General features: G+C 44.7%; 1 long non-coding RNA gene across 6 annotated transcripts in view; it reads right to left on the minus strand.

The window, feature by feature from the left end:
- Positions 1–2,717: 2,717 nt before the first annotated feature.
- Positions 2,718–18,440, minus strand: part of LOC131485816 (uncharacterized) — a 35,478-nt gene continuing 19,755 nt past the window's right edge. The window contains exons 2-6 of one of the 6 annotated variants that reach the window (XR_009249031.1): positions 12,347–16,082; positions 11,416–11,492; positions 9,585–10,373; positions 5,593–5,665; positions 2,718–3,719 (exon numbers count right to left, since the gene is read on the minus strand). This is a non-coding gene — a long non-coding RNA (uncharacterized LOC131485816). Of the gene's footprint in view, positions 3,720–5,592; positions 5,666–9,584; positions 11,493–12,346; positions 16,083–18,440 lie in introns of all 6 variants that reach the window. The other 5 variants (XR_009249032.1, XR_009249030.1, XR_009249029.1 and 2 more) reach the window with 5 other exon arrangements.

An 18,440-nucleotide genomic window follows, 5' to 3' on the forward strand; every position in this document is an offset into this window, starting at 1 on the left:
ATGATATGAGATAGGATGTTATTTTATTTTTTCCATACAGCAGACTCACTTTCTCCAACACTGTTAGAATAATCTGTCCTTTCTGAATTCTTCTCTTCTGTTCCATTGGTCTACAGTGCTTGAATTAACAGCACACTTGGAAAAATTAGACTTTATAATAGGTCTTAATATCTGGTAGGGTGAGATCCCCACCTTTGCTTTTATTTTTGAGACTACTTCCTTTAGCTATTCATGGAAAGCTTATCTGCCATGCAAATTTTAGAATTGGTTTATCCAATTCCTCTCCCCCAGATATCGACTAGAATTATATAAACTGACACCATTACAATGTTGTGACTTACGTTTCACAAACATATCTCCATTTATCCAAGAAATAAACGCCTCCTTTAGTGAGCTTTCTCTGACATGCTTAGCTAGGGTAATGTCTAGGTAATTCATTTTCTTTCCTTCTTTTTAAAATATTCTCCAATTTAATATGTGGGAATGGTATCTTCTTTCAGGACAGCCAGGGTTTGGGGTTTGTTTGTTATGGAGGCGGAGAGAGAGTTTGTGCATGTAAAAGGGCAGAGGGAGAGGGAGAGAGAGAATCTTATGCAGGCTCCACGCTTAGTGTGGAGCCCAACACAGGGCTCGAACCCACGACTGTGAGATCATGACCTGAGCCGAAATCAAGAATCAGACTCTCAACCGACTGAGCCACCCAGGCACCCCCAGCCCGGTTTTTTATACTCTTCTCTTCATGACCCTGTCTCCTGGATCACCCTCTTTGGCAAGAAATGACCCCGAAGATCTCAGAAACCCAGGCCCCTATAAGGACCAGGCAGAACCAGGAAAGCAATAATCAGATGGGTAGTTGCCAAGGGTTCCAATCTATTGAAGGTGCTGTGTATATCTGGGGCTCTAAAACAACTTTACATGAAATGAGATGGAGAGAATAATACTGACCTGGGTTCCTTTCAAGGGTACCACCACCCCTGTTTGAAGGGGTTACTTAAACTGCTTGGGTGTTGGGGGAGGGAGAAGATGATTTGCAGTTAAACTGCCTTCTAAGGGAGATGAGCCTTCTTAACTGCAGGGTGCTAGTCTCATTGAGCTGGTTATACAAGTTCAAGGCTAGAGCTGAATTACTTGTTGCCACAAGGATCCTTCCTTCCCAGCTCTTTTTCTGTGCATCACCCAGCCTCTCTTCTAAACAAATGTTGAGCAAACACGCATTTAAAGGGAAAAAGAGACACTGAATTATTAGCTGTTCTGGGCACTACGCATCTCAGGCTGGCAAGGTATGGGATGGTGAGAGAGCAAGAGGTCCTGGCAAGGCCCTAGAGAAGCCCAAGCCTACAGGAACCAGGAAATCAGGTAGACCGCCAAGGTAGGAACGTGGGAATGGGGACAAAGGCCAAAGCCCTATTACAGGAACTGTAGCCCAGGCCGGATGGAACAGGACTTCTTAAACCAGATAATAGTCCCATTATTGAAACACCAGCACATGTCCCAACAGAAAAAAACCAGCAAAAGACCTGACCAGGCAAATCTCCAAATGAAGAAAAACAGGTGGCCAATACAAGAAAGGGAAATGATCAATCTCACTAGAAGCAAAACAATAAGAGATTTCCCCCCCCCCTTATCTGATGGGCAAGGTTTCTTTTTTCTTTTTCCTTCTCTTTGTTCTTTCCTTCTTTCTCACTCTCTTTTTTGTGGTGATACTCATTACTGAGAGAGAGGGTGGTGGAGGGGCAATCTCACGCCCAGCTGGTAGTTCTGTGTGTTGGCACAGCTTATCCGGAGGGCAGTTTGGCAGAGGCTGCATTAAAAACCCCAAAGACAAGCACTCTTGGATCCAGCAATCCTCCTTCTAGGAAACTTTCCTAAGGAAATAATTAGAAGTGAACACAAAGATGGATAATAGCCGCTTAACATTTACTGGGTGTTCAGTCTGTGCCAGGCAATATGCTGAGCTCTTTACGCTTAAACCTCAATCAGGCCTTGCAGCCACATACGGTGAGATGGGGATTGCCACGTCCATTTTCAGGTGGGGAAACTGAGGGTCAACAAAATTTGTCGAAAATTGCACAAATTCAAGCCTATCGAGTGACAGGCGGGGGCCGAAACCCCCATCTCTCTCACTCCAAAACCCGTGCTCTGAACCAGCTCACTGTCCTATAGTGAAAAGCAGAAGAGCGTAAGAACTGGTGTTCCGGAAAAGTATGAAAGTGATGTTCTACATAGTACCGTTTGAAATAGCAAAAACTCAGAAATAAACTTAATTGTGTAAGAAGTGAAGGATAATTAAATAAATCCTGTAGAATAGTATCACAAAATGCAGTCATTAAAAAGAAATCTGGAAAAAGTTATGACAGGGAAATATTCATGATATACTCACTGAAAAAAAAAATGTAAAACAGCTATGTCCCGTTTTAATTTTAAAAATGCATCTATACCATTTTTATGAAGTTTAAAGGTAGGAAAGACCAGAGAAGTGATCAAGATCAAGGGAAGGGGTTGTCAATTGGGAAGGCTGCTAGGGTACAGGAAATGTGCTAGATCTTGATCTGGGCTGGCTGACGCTGGTGGATGCATACCTAAATATTAATCCAGCTGTATAATTAAAACGTTAATATAAGTGCTTTATAGAAGTTAGGTTTCTCTAAAAAAGAAAAAAATACATAAATGTATAGGAAAAGCCCTAAAGGAGAAGAAAAGAAGAATGTTAGCAGTGATTGTGGCTAAGCATAATTTTCACTTTATTCTTTACAGTGTTCTCTGTACAGTTGACCATGAACTGCACGGGTGCACTTAGATGCAGATTTTCCCCCATATATACAGTCTCATACTGTACATGTCCTCTTTTTTTATGATTTTCTTAATAACACTTTTTCTCCAGCTCACTTTATTGTAAGAATCCAGTGTATAATACAGACAACATGCAAAATAACTGTTAATTAACCATTTATGTTATCAATAAGGCTTCCAGTCAACAGTAGGCTATTAGCAGTTAAGTTTTGGGGGAGTCAAAAGTTATACGTGATTTTCAACTGCGTGGGCATCAGCAACGTACAAGAGTCAACTGGTACTTTCTTTCCTTCCTTCCTTTTTTTTTTTTTTTTTACAATTAGAAAAAAAAATAGTGTCAAGTTCATCATCAGAGGGGAGGAGGGAAGGAGAGCATGCACTTGAGAGCCAGGTATGGTCCAGACCTGGCACTCGGGGGGTGGTTCCAGTGCTGGAACGGGAGTCTGGTCTTGCAGGCAGGACGCCCCCGTTCCAAGGATGGAGAGAATGGAGGAGAGAAGCCCTGCGTGATAGGTAACGCTGAGAGAGGGGCCCTGAAGAGCCTGGGATGGACCCAATTCCTGCAACTTTAAATGCCTGCTCGGTGGGTGCTGTGCAGAGGACCCCCCCCCCCCCCTCCGTCACAGCCAAGGCTCCTGGACTCCTCATTCTGCTGCCAGTCAGATGCCTTGTTGCTCACTGCTGACATCAGGCCTCCCGGGAGCACACTGGCTGTCAGTCAGCCTCTTCTGGAAGCAGTAAGCCAACTCTGCCTCCTCTCTCTTTTAAAGGGACAGCTTCTGCCCGGATGAGGGAGCCAGGTTGGGGCCCTCTTGACTCCCTCCTTCCATTTAGAGTCCGATTCCAGCGCAGTGGAGAAATGAGAGGGGGTGCAAGGCAGGTTTTCGTGGCTGCTTCCTGAGCCTCAGCTCATTCCTGACAATGAAACCCTGCCAACCAAGAAGTGGATCAAAATAAAGAATTTAGGTACAAAGAAGCTTTGGTATATAAGATTACCTGTAAGTATTAAATATGTCTAAATATAGAATAAGAAAAAAATAACTGTGAGAATTAGCAGCTCTTCCTTCCTTACTAAGAAATACCAATTCAGATTGGGTCCATCAAATGTACCTAGTAAAAAAAAAAAAAAAAAAAAATCCCACATTTCCTAGCCTCTGTTACTGCCAGGGGCGGCATATAACACTGTTACGGCCAATGAGATATAGACTAAGAATTTGTGGAAAGCTTTCTTGATAGAGTCATTTTCTCCTTCTTCTAGTGAAATAGAGACATGGTGGCTGGAGCTGCAGCAGCTGTTTTGTAATTATGAGGAAAACCCCAAAAGACTTGCAGAGACCCCAATCCTGACATTCTTGAGGCCCTGAACCTGAGGCAGTGACTGTCTAACTCTTCACTACTTGTTTATTTAAGCTACTGTTTTCTGTAACTCATGACTAAAAGCAACCTCTAACTGTTTCATCAACAATGTAAACATAATAACATAACTAATGCAAAATGGGAAGTTTGGGGAGAAGGGATGGGGAAAAGCATAAAAGTGCCAATGTTTCGGGGCATCTGGGTGGCTCAGTTGGTTGGGCGTCCAGCTTCGGCTCAGGTCATGATCTCTTGATTTGTGAGTCCAAGCCCCGCACTGGGCTCTTTGCTGACAGCTCAGAGCCTGGAGCCTGCTTCAGATTCTGTGTCTCCCTCTCTCTCTCTGCCCCTCCCCCACTCGCACTCTCTCTCTCTCTCAAAAATAAACGTTAAAAACTTTTTAAAAACTGCCAATGTTTCACTGCAGGTAGTTGCTATCTGAAATTGAAATATTTAGTTAAAAATGATGTGGGGCGCCTGGGTGGCTCAGTCGGTTAAGCATCCGACCTCAGCTCAGGTCACGATCTCGTGGTCCATGAGTTCGAGCCCCGCATCAGGCTCTGGGCTGATGGCTCAGAGCCTGGAGCCTGCTTCCGATTCTGTGTCTCCCTCTCTCTCTGCCCCTCCCCCGTTCATGCTCTGTCTCTCTCTGTCTCAAAAAAAAAAAAAAAATGATGATGGTTGCAACCTCTTGATGTTTTCCAGAGGGATCTTTGATGAGCTAATATTGTTTTTGGTGGAAAAAGAGCTATCTAAAGTTCAGATATTCTTTCATCTACAAAAATTCTATTAAATCCCAGTCAAATATATGAAATAGCTCTCAAAATTAAAGAAGAGTTTTATATATGAAACAATTTTGATAAACCTATTTCTGATTATCTGTGTACATGCATTGAAAGATGTTGGGCATGACATTCATCTCATGTGAATTATGCAAATCTCAGGTGTTTTTGGTTTTGTTTTTCGACTTTTAAATTTGAAATAATTGTAGATTTACAGAAGAGTTGCAAAGATAGAGCAAAAAGTACCATCTCACTTATTCTTCACTTAACTTGCTCTAATGTTAACATCCTTACATAAGCACGGTACATTTATCAAAATGAAATTAACTGGGTAATATGCATAATATGATTAACTACACTACAGACTTCATTCGGATTGTCCAATTTTTCCACTGATGTCCTTTTTTCTGTCCCAGTTTCCAAACCAGGATACCATCTTGCATTCAGATGTCACGTCTCCTCTGGCCTATGACAGGTTCTCACTCTTTCCTTGTCTTTCATAGTCTTGACATTTGCAAAGAGTAGTGGTCACTTATTTTGTAGAATATCCTCAATTTCCGCTAGTCTCCCACTTCCTCATGATTAGACTGAGATTATAGGTTTGGGGGGAGTGATGTGCTCTTCCTATCACATCATAGCAGGGGCACATAATATCAACATGACTTACCCTTCGTGCTGTTGACCTTGATCACTTGACTTTCTCACTTCCTTCTTTGTACTTTTCCATATTGCTTTAACTCCTATAATAAGTATGTGAAGTCAGCGAATCTGGAAGTGCTTCATAAACCGAAGAATCCAAAAATGTGAGGGTTAAATTTTTTATTTGAAAGAGAGAATTGATGTCCAAGCCTTGATTGGGAGAGGGAGATGGAGATAAGTATAGCTACACCATCAATGTTTAATTGGTCTGGAGGCTAGCCAGGGCGGCGGGGAAAGATAGAGATGACTTTGGGATTTATGTAACTGCTGGCAGAGCAAAGAATTAGGGCCTTGTCCGGATAGTTTTCATATAACACATTTCCCTTTCCCCTGTATCCCTGGGTAAGAGTAGAGGCCACCCCACCAGCCTAGTCAGAAACGACCTAACAAAGGAGGATTGGTTCTGTGGGGAAAACGAGTGGATGTGGGAACTAACACTAACCAAGCACCGTCTCTGCTTACACCTCACTCGTGCAACATTCACAATGCTGCCAACTAAGCGTGATGATCATCTCCACATCCCACGTGGGCAAATTCAGATTCAGAGAAGTGAAGAGACTTGCCCGAAGCCACACTGCCAGTTAACCATCAGCTATCTCTCAGGCAAAGTACGGGGTGGCACGGGAAAGCCACCGTGTGAAATTAGATCTCTGTGACACCAAACCTACGCTCTCTGTCTTCCACTTCACGCTATCTGCTGCTTGGGAAGAACCGTGGTCAAGTATGGGAATTCTAATCACGGGGGAAGCTGTGGCAACTACCCACTCTCCATAAGGTTTTTCATCGTCATAAGCTCTGTGTCTCCTCACTGATCAGAGAGTCACCTGGCACGAATTCCGGGTTCAGGATCCCACCACCCTTTGGATGCCTTGGACAACTACCCTCTGCAATTGAATAGTAACAAAGGCCCAGGGTAGCTGGGAAAGCCTTTCCCTAGGATGTGTCCAGCCAGGATGCAAAGAGAAACAAAGGGGAGAGGGGGGAAAGGGAAAGGAGAGAGAGAGAGAGAGAGAGAGAGAGAGAGAGAATTGCATGGTTTTGGATTCTAGACTCTTCTTCCAGTCAGCCCTAAGGCCCGCCTTAGTTTCGTTCCTCCTAAGGATAGATTTGAGCCAGTGAAGAATCCTTTTTTCTTGAAGCTGATTCAAGTTTAGTTTTTTCAACTTGAAACCAAGGTGTCCTGATGAGCACATTCACCTTAATCTAGTTTCTACTCATTCTTATCATCACTGTGCCTGTGGCTTTTGCCTATCTGGGCCCCCAGATCTGTTTCACGAGTGGCTATGAATACAGGCTCTGGAGTCAGAAAGACTGGGGGTCAAATCCCAATGCTTGCACCAATAAGCTATGTGGCCTTAGGCAAGGACTTTACCTCTAGAGCTTGTTCAATCTGATAAAATGGGGTGATAATATTCCTGCAAGGGGTATTATAAGACTTACACAAGAATAATTCATGCAAAGTGCTTAGCACAACACAAATTTAACTTAGTATTCAATAAACGACAGCTATGATTATTAGCATTATTCAATTCTCCTTGCCAACTGGTCACAACTTATTGATTACCCAATTCCACGAGACACCTGCTGACCTAAGCCACTTTTTTCTCACCACATAATTCATACACCACTGGTAGCCTATGGATAAGTCCCCCCAGGGGTAGGAATCTACCTCGGCCCCTCAAGTGACAACTTAGGGCTGGCATTCCAACAAACGTTTGGAATTGTATGGCGGACCTGTGCCTGGTGGTATGCAGTAAATATTTAACAACTAGCACTTCAAAATGAACAATAACAAGAGTGTTTTTGCCAGCTTCCATGGTGTAAGTACTCCCACCATGTCTGATTCCAAGCTATCAACGCAATGTCACTCAGCACAGAGTTGGGAAGAAAGTGTGCAGTTGACCCTCATGAGCTAGAGCTGGCCAGAACAAGTACAAGTGACTTGTTGAGGGATCTCTCGGGTGAAGCCTTTGAGGGGGTGAGGGAAGGAGAATACGACTAGGGAGAAAAAATATGGGTGCAGCTCCAGTCTAGCCACTGCCTAATTCCAAAGAGGGTTGTCCCAGCCTGAGGCAAGGCGGTGGGGGACTGTACATCCAGTTAGTTGGTCATTGGGTACACAGGGGCACAGGTCTTCAGGGGCACAGATTCCCAGGGATTTCCTGTCAAGGCAGTTCCACTGGCTGAGGTGAATTGTCAGAAGGGAGTGGCCGTGAGCTGTGAGGAACCAACTCTCACAGCAGCTGGGGGATGAGTACACCGGCCTAGTGAAGGGCATCTGGGTGGGGCCCCGGTGTCATTTACTAGGTAGTGATAACAATGCCGATGAGAATTTTTATGGGGAAGAAAATGGTGGTGGTGGTGGTAGTAATTGGGGAGCACGGTGACAGCGGAGCTTCTGAGGGTGACAATGAGTATAGCAAAGGTTCTGGTTATTAGAGGGACCAAGGATACCAAAATCCTTACTTCTTCAAAGTTGGTCTCTTTCTTTTCTGCGTTGTATTTCTACAGTAGCCCCGGGGAACAAAACTACTCAGAATTTCATCTCGTTGAGACTAGTGAATGAAAACATGACTGAGAAAGTCGCAATGCATTCATTTCACCAGTGATGTCCTGCTGGGTGTGTGTTTTGTTTTAACAGTGCACACATTCTCCAGGGCTGTGATTTTGTTCTGTTTGCCACTCTACGTCATGGTTCACTGGGAAACGCAGGGGCGTGGTGACTTTAGCCTTCTTAACCCATCAAACCTATCAGTAGTGTTTAACACGCCAACATTATGCCAGGAAGTCCTGGAGATTGCTAGAATGAATCTATCCTGCGCTCAACGTGGGATTGTTGTTTTCAGCGAAAGAGCCTCGCTTGTGAGGACGAGAGCAGAGTGACTGAAGTGAGTAAGCAGGTCAGCGTGCTGGTGGGGAGTGTCGGGGGAAGAGTCTGCAGAGTGGATGTCCTTTTATCTACCTCGGGGCGTCTGCCTAGATTTCTCCTCCTTCCCCTCCCTCCCTGGAGGGAGGCAGTGAGGCAGCAGGGGTGCTCACTTTCCACTTCAAGCACCTATCACGTTATATTTTCAACCAAATAGCTTCCTACATAAGAGGTATTCTGGGACAAATGTAGAGTTCATTCACTCCTTCCATAAATATGTACTTAGCATCAGCTGCAAGCATGCACTCGGCTAGGTGCTGGGGATAGAACATTTGGAGGGGGTGGGGGACAAAATCGTATGTTCTAGTAGATCTGAATATGACTCATCCTCATTACACACAGATGAGGAAATTGAGGCTTAAGAGGTTAATGGGTTTGGCCAAAGAGCAGAGCTAAGATTTTAACTAAAGTCAGCCAGCTCCCCAAACCCATCCCCTTAACCAATTCTATACTACCTGCCATGGACATTTTTTTGTTTTGTGTTGCCGCCCGACATCCTCTTGCATTATTCTGGTACTTGAACCCTCTGGTAGCTTCAGGAAAACGACTTTTTCTTTTCTAGATTTTTAGAAAATTTACTTATTTAAGCAGTCTCTACACCTGATGTGGGGCTGGAACTCACGACCTCAAGGTCAAGAGCTGCACACTCCACCGAATGAGCCAGGCAGGAGCCCCAGGAAAACCACCTTTTCCAGCACCATCTAGAAAGATGGTCAGGTAAGGCATCCTGCCCTCTTTAATTGTGGCGTGGGCCCATGATCGAAGCTACGTCATCCCAATGCTGGAATTCTGCTATCCAGACCACCTGGAACTATGGTTCCCTTTGTTCAAGTTGGTTTCTCAGCTTCGCCTGAAATTCTGAGAGCCATCCCATATTCTTCCCCCAAACTATTTTTTTCCTCCAGCTACACAGAGTCTGCTTCTTTGCATACAACCAAATGCTCAGACTGACACACGGCCGCTTCAGTCTCTGAGCCTCAGTTTGGACTTCAAGCAACTTTTATCACCTGCTAACTAGGAGGTGTAATACTCACCTTGCAGAAGGCGGGAGGGAAGATCTTGTCTCCTTGAGCCAGACCTTGCCAGCATCCCTGTTTTCTAGCACCTTCTTCAGACTCTAACCTCCCGGGAAAAGCTTCTCCATTCTTCGCTGGGGCTGCCAGACACGCAGAAGCTGCACACTCAGCAAAAGCAGGGAAGGAGCCTGAGCTATATTTGAGCTTCCCTGAGAACACACGGACGCAGCCTCCTGTGCTCTGGCTGGCCAAGGAGAGTGTAATTAACAGACTCTTCTTCAGAGCATGGATTGAACAGGTGATGGCTCAGCAAGTTCAGAATCACAGCCATGGCCAATTTCTCTTCCCCCTGGTCTATTTTTGAGTCACCACAGGTGCTTATTAAGGCCACATGTCAGGCCTACAGGGCAGAGGAGAGACTTTTCTCAGAGAACCTGTCAGGATGGTATGAAGTTGACAGAACAGAAATCTGACCAAATAAAGCTTTATTTTTCTCATGTGACAAGAAGTCTAGGCAATCCAGGCTGGTACAGAGGACCGATTACAAAGAAGTTTCTTTGGTCTTCCGGCTCTGCTATCCTTAGCAGGTGGCACTCACCCTCATAGTCACAAGATGGCTGCTCCACTTCCAGAAACCTCACCTATGTTCCAGGTGACGATGAAAACAAAGGCAATTTGTGCCTTGGGCTTGCTGACTTCTCCCACCTTTTAGTATGAAGAAGATAGGTTCCCAAGAATCCCCACCCAAATGTCCACTTACATCTCATTGGTCAGAACTGGGTCAGGGGACCACCTGTAAGGGTCCACCTGCAAGGGAATGCGGGCAGGTATTTTTAAGTGGGTACATTTTATTCGAACAAAATTAGGACTCTGTTACTAAGTAAAAAGGAGAGGCCAGACATTGGTTCAGCACCTCGTAGTGTCTGTTAGAGGTGAGAGGAGGGATACGTGGTTGTGAGGGAAGTCTCTGAGGGGCTGAATCAGAGGTTCTCAGAAACACAAGAGATGGACCAGGTTCCAGAGCCCTCAAGTGGGAAGCTAGAGAGACCCATCATCCTCACTATGATGTACGGAGAAAAGCAGGTGCCTCCTAAGCATGTTCTGTAAAGACACTGTTGACCTCCAAAACGTGGAAAGGTAGAGGGGCTTATCAAAAAGAGTCAAACAGTCCTGGTTTTAAATCACAGCTCTGCCTGATACTCCGTGACCTTGGGAAAGTCACTTAACCTCTCTGGGCCTCTCCGTTTTCTCAACTATAAAATGGGGGTGATACCTTGCACAGTTTTTATGTGGCTCAAATGAGACCACATGTATAAATTGTGCATTGCAGGCATTTGACACATGGGAGTTATTATTGATCTAATTCCTTCATTTTCTGAATGGGGAAAACAAAACCCAAAGAGAGGAGGCAAGATGACCTAAGTCACACGGCCAGATAGAGGTGGAGCTGAGACCAGGGCCCAACTTTCGGACTTCCGACCTGAGGTGTGTTCCATTTCACCGCCGCCTCTACCTGTTAAAAAATTATTAACTTTCGCCAAAGTGTGGAATCAGGCCTGCACCGTGGAATTAAGTAACTGGTTCAGAATTACAGATTTTTTTAAAAAACTGAACAAAGTACTTTCAGATGCTTCCGATACCAACAGTTAAGCAGAAAAGGAACAGACCTCCTGCTATACCGCTTCCGGTGAGTTCTTGTATTCATTATGTTTATTGTGATCAGTATTTACTGAACACAATGACCACAGGTAACATGGAGCTGAAGTTCCTCCCCAATGGCCAGAGCTAACGTTCAATGAGTGCTGCGTTAGCTTCCTACCGCTGCTGTAGCAGATGAACATAAACTCACATGAAGTCACTGATGTCTCTGTTCCTTTAGCTCATGCTCCACGGAGTTTTGACAGAGATTTCCTTGAACACCAGGAACTAAAAACAAAACAAACAAGGGGTGCCTTGGGTGGCTCAGTTAAGTGTCCGACTCTTGATTTCGGCTCGGGTCATGATCTCACAGTTAATGGGTTCGAGCCCCGTGTTGGGCTCCGTGCTGACAACATGGAACCGGCTTGGAATCCTCTATCTCCCTCTCTCTCTCTGCCCCTCCCCTGCTGGTGCTCTTTCGCTCTCTCAAATAAATAAACTTTAAAAACAAAACAAAACACATCTCTCAGAAGTGGTCATTGCCAGAGAGGAAGGAGATGGGCACAACGGGTGAAGGGGACTGGAGGGTACAGGCTTCCAGTCATGGGATGAATAAGTCCCAGGGATGAAAGGCACAGCATAGGGAATAGAGTCAACGGTATCTTAAGAGTGATGTCTGGTGACAGACGCTAGCTACACTTGTGAGCACAGAATAACGTATTAGAGACGGTGAATCACTATGTTGCACACCTGAAGCTAATATAACATGATGTACCAACTATACGTCAATCACTCGCACACACGCACACACACACCACCCAGTATTTGCAGGCTGCCTCTGTGCTGGGGTGTTCCTTCAACACTCAGCTGGGCTGTTCACAACTCTGCCTCAGACGGCACCCCTGTTTGCACTGAGCCGTTTTCAAGTTGCTTTTTCCTTCGTTCAGCATTCACTTGGTTGCTATAAACCTTGACGGTTTTCCAGAGTTCTGACAAAGTTAGTTCTGATAGTGTCTGCTTGCTTTCTCAATGTTTCTCTGGGGGAGCTCGGAGCGCCTTGTCTGAGCAGTAGTTTGGATTGCTCTAACAAAAACATTACAGTCTGGGTGGCTTATAATAAACAACAGGAATTTCTTTCTTACCTTCCTGGAGGCTGGAAGTCCAAGATCAGGGTGCTGGCATGGCCAGGTTCTGACGAGGACCCCCCTTCTAGGCTGCAGACTGCCAGCTTCTTATTGTACCCTCACAAGGCAGAGAGCAGATACAGGAAGTACAGCTCTCGGTGAGCCCTGTAAGGGCACTAATCCCATTAAAGGGCTCCTCCCTCCTGGCCTCATCTAAGGTCAGGCCTCCCGAAGGCTCCACCTCTTAATGCCATTACATTGATAGGAGATGGGTGAGGTTTCAACACAGGAATTTGGGGATGACATTCAGTCCATAACATGCCTACTCCGCCATTTTGTTTTTTAAAGGCTTCCCTGGTGATTCTAATGGGTAGCCAAGGTTGACATCCACTACTCTAGAATCAGAACCTTGCATCACTGCTTTCAACAGGCTCCTCAGGTGATTCTGATGCAGCCCCGCCGAGCTTTGGGATCCGGCAGATTAAATAAATTCTGGGACGGACCTCAGGAAGTCCACTTTGTCTCATCTTCCTCCAGTTCCAGGGAGCCAGACGGGATGGAGAGGTCAGCCTTTGTGTGGATGGCTTTCCATCTGTCCACCGCAGCACGTGGTGCCCACGAAGGGCTGCATTTGGAGTTAATGAGAAGACTTGCCCCCATTTGCTTCCCAAAGGAATCAGAATGGAAATACAGAAAGGAGCCCAGGATGTGCCAGATTCCTGCCTCCAAGTATGATCATTCAGTTGAAGCTTCTCAGCGGATCTCTTTTGGGACTTGGCATATGGGTCACCTGCACCCGAGCTAGAATCCCCCCAAATCACAAAGATTTCGGGTCACAAGCTTTTGGGTAAGTGCAGCTGGGAGGGTGAAGCTCTCTCAGTCCAGTTGAACTCCAGGCTTCCCCGCTCACAGACATGGGGTCCTTGAACAGTAAGTCATTCTGGGATGACCGAGAGATTTTTCTCTCTCACCACCTGTGACCATGCACCAGGCTTTAATTATCTGAGTCTCAGTTTCCTTAACTGACTGGTGAAAATAATTACCCGCCTCAATTCTTGTTATTACTATAGAAGATAAACGCAGGGTAAAAAATACAATGATAATAATAAATGTGTAGTAAAAAATAAAATAATAATAAATGTGTACTTTGATTCTGTTTTTGTCAAAAATTATGTCTATGTCTTTAACTTTATTTTGTTCACATTTATTTATTTAGAGAACAAGTGATTGTGCGTAGGGGAGGAGCAGAAAGAGGGGGAGAGAGAATCATGAGCAGACTCTGTGCTGTCAGCTTGGAGCTGACTCGGGGGCTGGATCCCACAAACCGTGAGATTATGACCTGGGCCAAACCAAAAGTGGGCGCTCAGCGGACTGAGCCACCCAGGCGCCCCTATAATTACGTATATATCTTTATACATATACTGATCTTTATGTTTGTGTGGATATATGTGTATGTTATGTGTTTATGCACACAATGCTGCCCAGAACAATGTTCGCCAAATAGGTAGTGGGATTGGAGGTGATTTTTGTCGTCCTCTTTGTACTTTTCTAGCTTATTTATGATGTGCACGTACTATTTTTAGAAAAGAAAACTGAACTTTTGGGCCAAGGGGGCTGATTAAGTCCTTCTATGATTCTCTCCCCCTCCAAATATCCCATTGCAATGACAAAATGAACATTTTAAGTACTAAGGAAAGCTATCAAAGTAATAATAATAATTACTCTTAGAATTCTGAGGTTTAAAATCTGGCACAAAGTGCTTACCGATTATGATCTCCATTCCCTAGCCATCCTAAAGAGAACCCTTCTTGTGCCCTGGACCCCTCTGCAGTCAGGTGGAGACTGTGGACCTTTTCTCAGCGTAATATCTTTAAATGAATCAACTTCTATGCACAGGATTACAAAGGAAATCATTTACATCAACATACACTTATCAAAATATTTAAAAAACAAATCTGTCATATACTGACATATGTGCTTCTATATTAGAAGATTTAGCAGGGTGTCTAATGACTACCATCATTTCAAAGTCACGACGAGCATAAATGATGTTATGAAATGACTCCAACAATACCATCATGGTAGGAAAATACCTGGTTTCTATTGATGATGAAGTCACAGAAACTGCTAACACTACTACAGTTTGTTGCTTATGTTTGTAAGCGAAGAAAATGCTGCCTTGAACTTAGTGAAAAGAAAGGCCATTTTTCTCTTCCAGCATTATAGACCTCCAAATTTAACAAAATACGTGCGCCCAGAGATCTTCGCTTAGATCTGTCCATCTGTTTGTTTGGTCTCTTTCACGTTTACATTGTTCCTCGAATGTACGAGGGCCCTTGGCCGCCTGCTCATGGGGGAGGGTGGGACCTAGGCTAAAGGTTACTGAATGCTATGTGATTGGCAGGGGGTCTCTTCACTGCCAATTTGGTATGACGATTAGGAAGCTCCCAACGCATGTTTAGGTCCTTCCTCCCGAGCCGGTCAAACTCCCCAGAGATGGTTCCCCCAGCTTCTTTTTGGGAGAGTGTGATTCTCCCTGCCAGCATTCTGGAATCTAGGTCAGGAAAGCAGCCTGTAAGAAGATTGGGTGGGGCATGCCAGGCTTCCATATGTAAACTTTCACTTAATACCCCTGCTTTCCGGCGGATGTCCCATCTTCCACGACACGTGGTGTTTCCCAGCCCAGATGCCCTCTTGTCATAGTCGACCGCTGTGCCATCCAACACAGCAGCTTCTGCCAGCTACTCACATTTAAATTCATTAAAATAAATAAAATAAACGTTCAGGTCCTTAGTTGCACCAGCCACTTATCAAGGGCTCAGTAGCCACATGGAGCTAGTGGCCAGCTACCATATCGGATGGCGGTACACGACCCCTTCCGTCACTGCAGAAAGTTCCATTGGACGGTGCTGTTCTAGAGCAGGGGTTGGGATTTTTTTTTTTCCTGTAAAGGGCCGGATAGTAAATATTTTTGGCTCTGCACGCCATATGGCCTCCTTCGCACCTACTTAACTATGTCATGGTAGCGCGAGAGCAGCCGTAGACAATACATGGGACCTGCATTGGAATGCATGGCCGCGTTCCCACAAAACTTTATTTATGCACTCTGAAATCTGACTTTCATATCATTTTCACGTGTCACAGAATGTTATTCTGGTTTTGATTTTTTTCCAGCCATTTGCAAATATAGGACTGTTCTTAGGACAGGCTGGCCCGAAACAGGCAGCGGGCTAGATCTGGCCTGTGGACCATGGTTTGCAGACCTCTGTCTTTGCGTTTTGCCTTTTCAGAACAATTCCGTTCCTGTTATTTTCGTAGTTTCGGGGAGGAAGCAGAGGGAAAGGGGTGTAGTTTTTCTAACCTAGAAGTCTCATTACCTGTTCAGGGCCTGTCTTCCCCCAGTGCCTTAGAACCTGTGAGCACGGAGACCCATCTCTCTTATTCACCATCCTCCACCTAGTGTCCAGTACAATGTTTGACGTTGACATTCAATGGAGACCTGCATTAGGTTCTTCATCAATCGAACTCAATGATCAAATGCTCGCCAAGCCACCTTCTTTGTATAATTTGGCTTTTCACTTAGATCTGCCTCCGGGAAAGAATGTGCTGGTCACACTGATGAGAGTATTCCGGTCTTCTCAGCAATTATATTTCTCGTTATCAGTGAATACACTGACGTTCCGATTTTCCACATCAATCCCATGAGCTTGGTAAATGTAATTCCACCTCGGAGAGAAGACATCAGCTTCTAAGCCTGTGTAGAATCAAACAAATCTTGGTTACAGAAGTGGAAGTCTCGATTGAATTTGATAAGAAGACTTGTAAGGAGAGGGGAGGTAATCTGGTAGACAGAAGTACTGGGAGGTTTTAAATGCAGGGCTGAAATTGCCTTCCCAGCAAGATAAAGGAGAGAAGGTTGCAGAATGTTAACATTTCCCAGACCATAAGAGGACAATGTGCCAAGGGCATTGTCAGAAACCAAGTGGACGGGGCAACAGGCACAGGTTAAATTAAAAGTATATGTATCCCAAACTCCTAGAAGATAACAGGAGAAAATCTTGGGTCTGGTGATGGCTTTTAAAAAAACATTTATTTATTTTTGATAAAGAGAGACGTGCAGGAGACGGGCAGAGAGAGAGAGGGGGACAGAGGATCTGAAGCGGGCTTTGCTCTGACAATCGTGAGCCCGATGTGGGGCTTGAACTCACAAACTGTCAGATCACGACCTGAGCCGAAATCAGTTGCTCAACTGACTGAGTCATCCAGGCACCCCTGGTGATGGCTTTTTAACTGTTTATTTATCTATTTTGAGAGAGAGAGAGAGTCTGTGCATAAGAGGGGGAGGAGCAGAGAGAGAGAGAGAGAGAGAGAGAGAGAGAGAGACAGAGAGAAAGAATCCCAAGCAGGCTCTGAGCTGTCAGTTCAGAGCCTGACACAGGGCTCAATCCCACCAACCACGAGATTATGACCTGATCCGAAATAAAAAGTCAGATGCTTAACCACACTAAGCCACCCAGGCATTATTTTTTAATGTTTATTTCTTTCTTTTGAGAGAGAGAGGGATGATGCCTTTTAGATAGAACACCAATGGCACAATTCATGACGTAAATCATTGATTAGCTGGACGTCACTAAAATTTAAAACTTCTGCTCTGCAAAAGACAATGCGAAGAGCGTGAGAAGGCAAGTAACAGGTTAGGAGAAAATATTTGCAAAAGACATACTTGATAAAGACCAGGAGCCAAGATATGCAAAGAACTCTTAAAACTGAGCAATAAGAAAACCAATCCGATTAAGAAAGAAATCAAAGACCCTACCAGACACCTCACCAAAGATGATATACAGGGGGCGTCTGGGTGATTCAGCTGAGCATCTGGCTCTTGATTTTGGCTCAGGTCATGATCCCAGGGTTGTGGGATCGAGCCTTGTGTCGGGCTCTGTGCTGAGCATGGGACCTGCTTGAGATTCTCTCTCTCTGCCTCTCTCTTCTGCTTGCACTCTCTCTCTCTCTTAAAAAGATAAAGATGATATATACACGGCAAATAAGCATGTGAAAATATGTTCCACATCATACATCACTAGGGAAATGCAAAATAAATGCAATGAGACACCACCACTTAATCCTGAGAAGGGCCAAACTCCAGAATATTGACAACACCAGATGTTGGTAAGGACGTGTAACGACAGGAATTCTCATTCGTTGTCAAATACGGTGTCCGGAAAAAATGTCCCTCTTCCTATGTAGTGGCTTTTCACCTCCCAGTCTGCCTGACACCAGATCCCATGACCATGAGTTGTCCGCTTAATTGACTATATTACTTATTTTTGTGCCCTATCCTACCAGAAGTAAGATAAATACGTGAGAGTGATTTGGGCCACAATGGGCCGTGCAGACTTAACAAACACGTCCTAGGTGCCTGTAATCTAGCACACTCTTTCACTTGTGTCATCACTCCCGATTTACGGCGGAGGAAACTGAACCGGAACAAGGGGACAGATGAGTTGCTCCATTTATACAGGGTTTCAAAAACAAAGGAATTATGGGGGCGCCTGGGTGGCTCAGTTGACTAAGCATCCGACTTCGGCTCAGGTCACGATCTCATGGTTCGTAAGTTCGAGCCCCGCGTTGGGATCTGTGCTGGCAGCTCAGAGCTTGGAGCCTGCTTCGAGTTCTGTGTGTGTCTCTCTCTCTCTGCCCCTTCCCTGCTCATGCTCTGTCTCTCTCAAAAATAAAATAAAAACACTAAAAAAAATTTTTTTAAAGAAGTCAAAAGCCAGATGCCCATAATGCAGTATTTGAAAGTTCTGAAAGAGACTTTTAACCTACAATTCTATTCCCAGCCAAATGGAATCAAGTAGGAGGGTAAATAAAGACATTTTCAGACTTGTGAGGACAGAAAAAGTTTGTCTTTTTTTAAAAAAAATCTTTGTTAAAGTATGGAGAATACATTAGCATCATGGCTATATTTGCAGGACAGAATATAATAACGTTATATTGTGTTATATTTGGGCATAAGTTAGGATATGCTTGCTTCTGCTGACAAAGCAAATAACCGCCAAACTCTCAGAGGCTTAGGACAATGAAGACTCCCATCTCACTCACACTACACGTT

The sequence above is a fragment of the Neofelis nebulosa genome, chromosome 9, assembly GCF_028018385.1.
Source record: "Neofelis nebulosa isolate mNeoNeb1 chromosome 9, mNeoNeb1.pri, whole genome shotgun sequence".
In the NCBI taxonomy this organism is placed as follows: domain Eukaryota; kingdom Metazoa; phylum Chordata; class Mammalia; order Carnivora; family Felidae; genus Neofelis; species Neofelis nebulosa.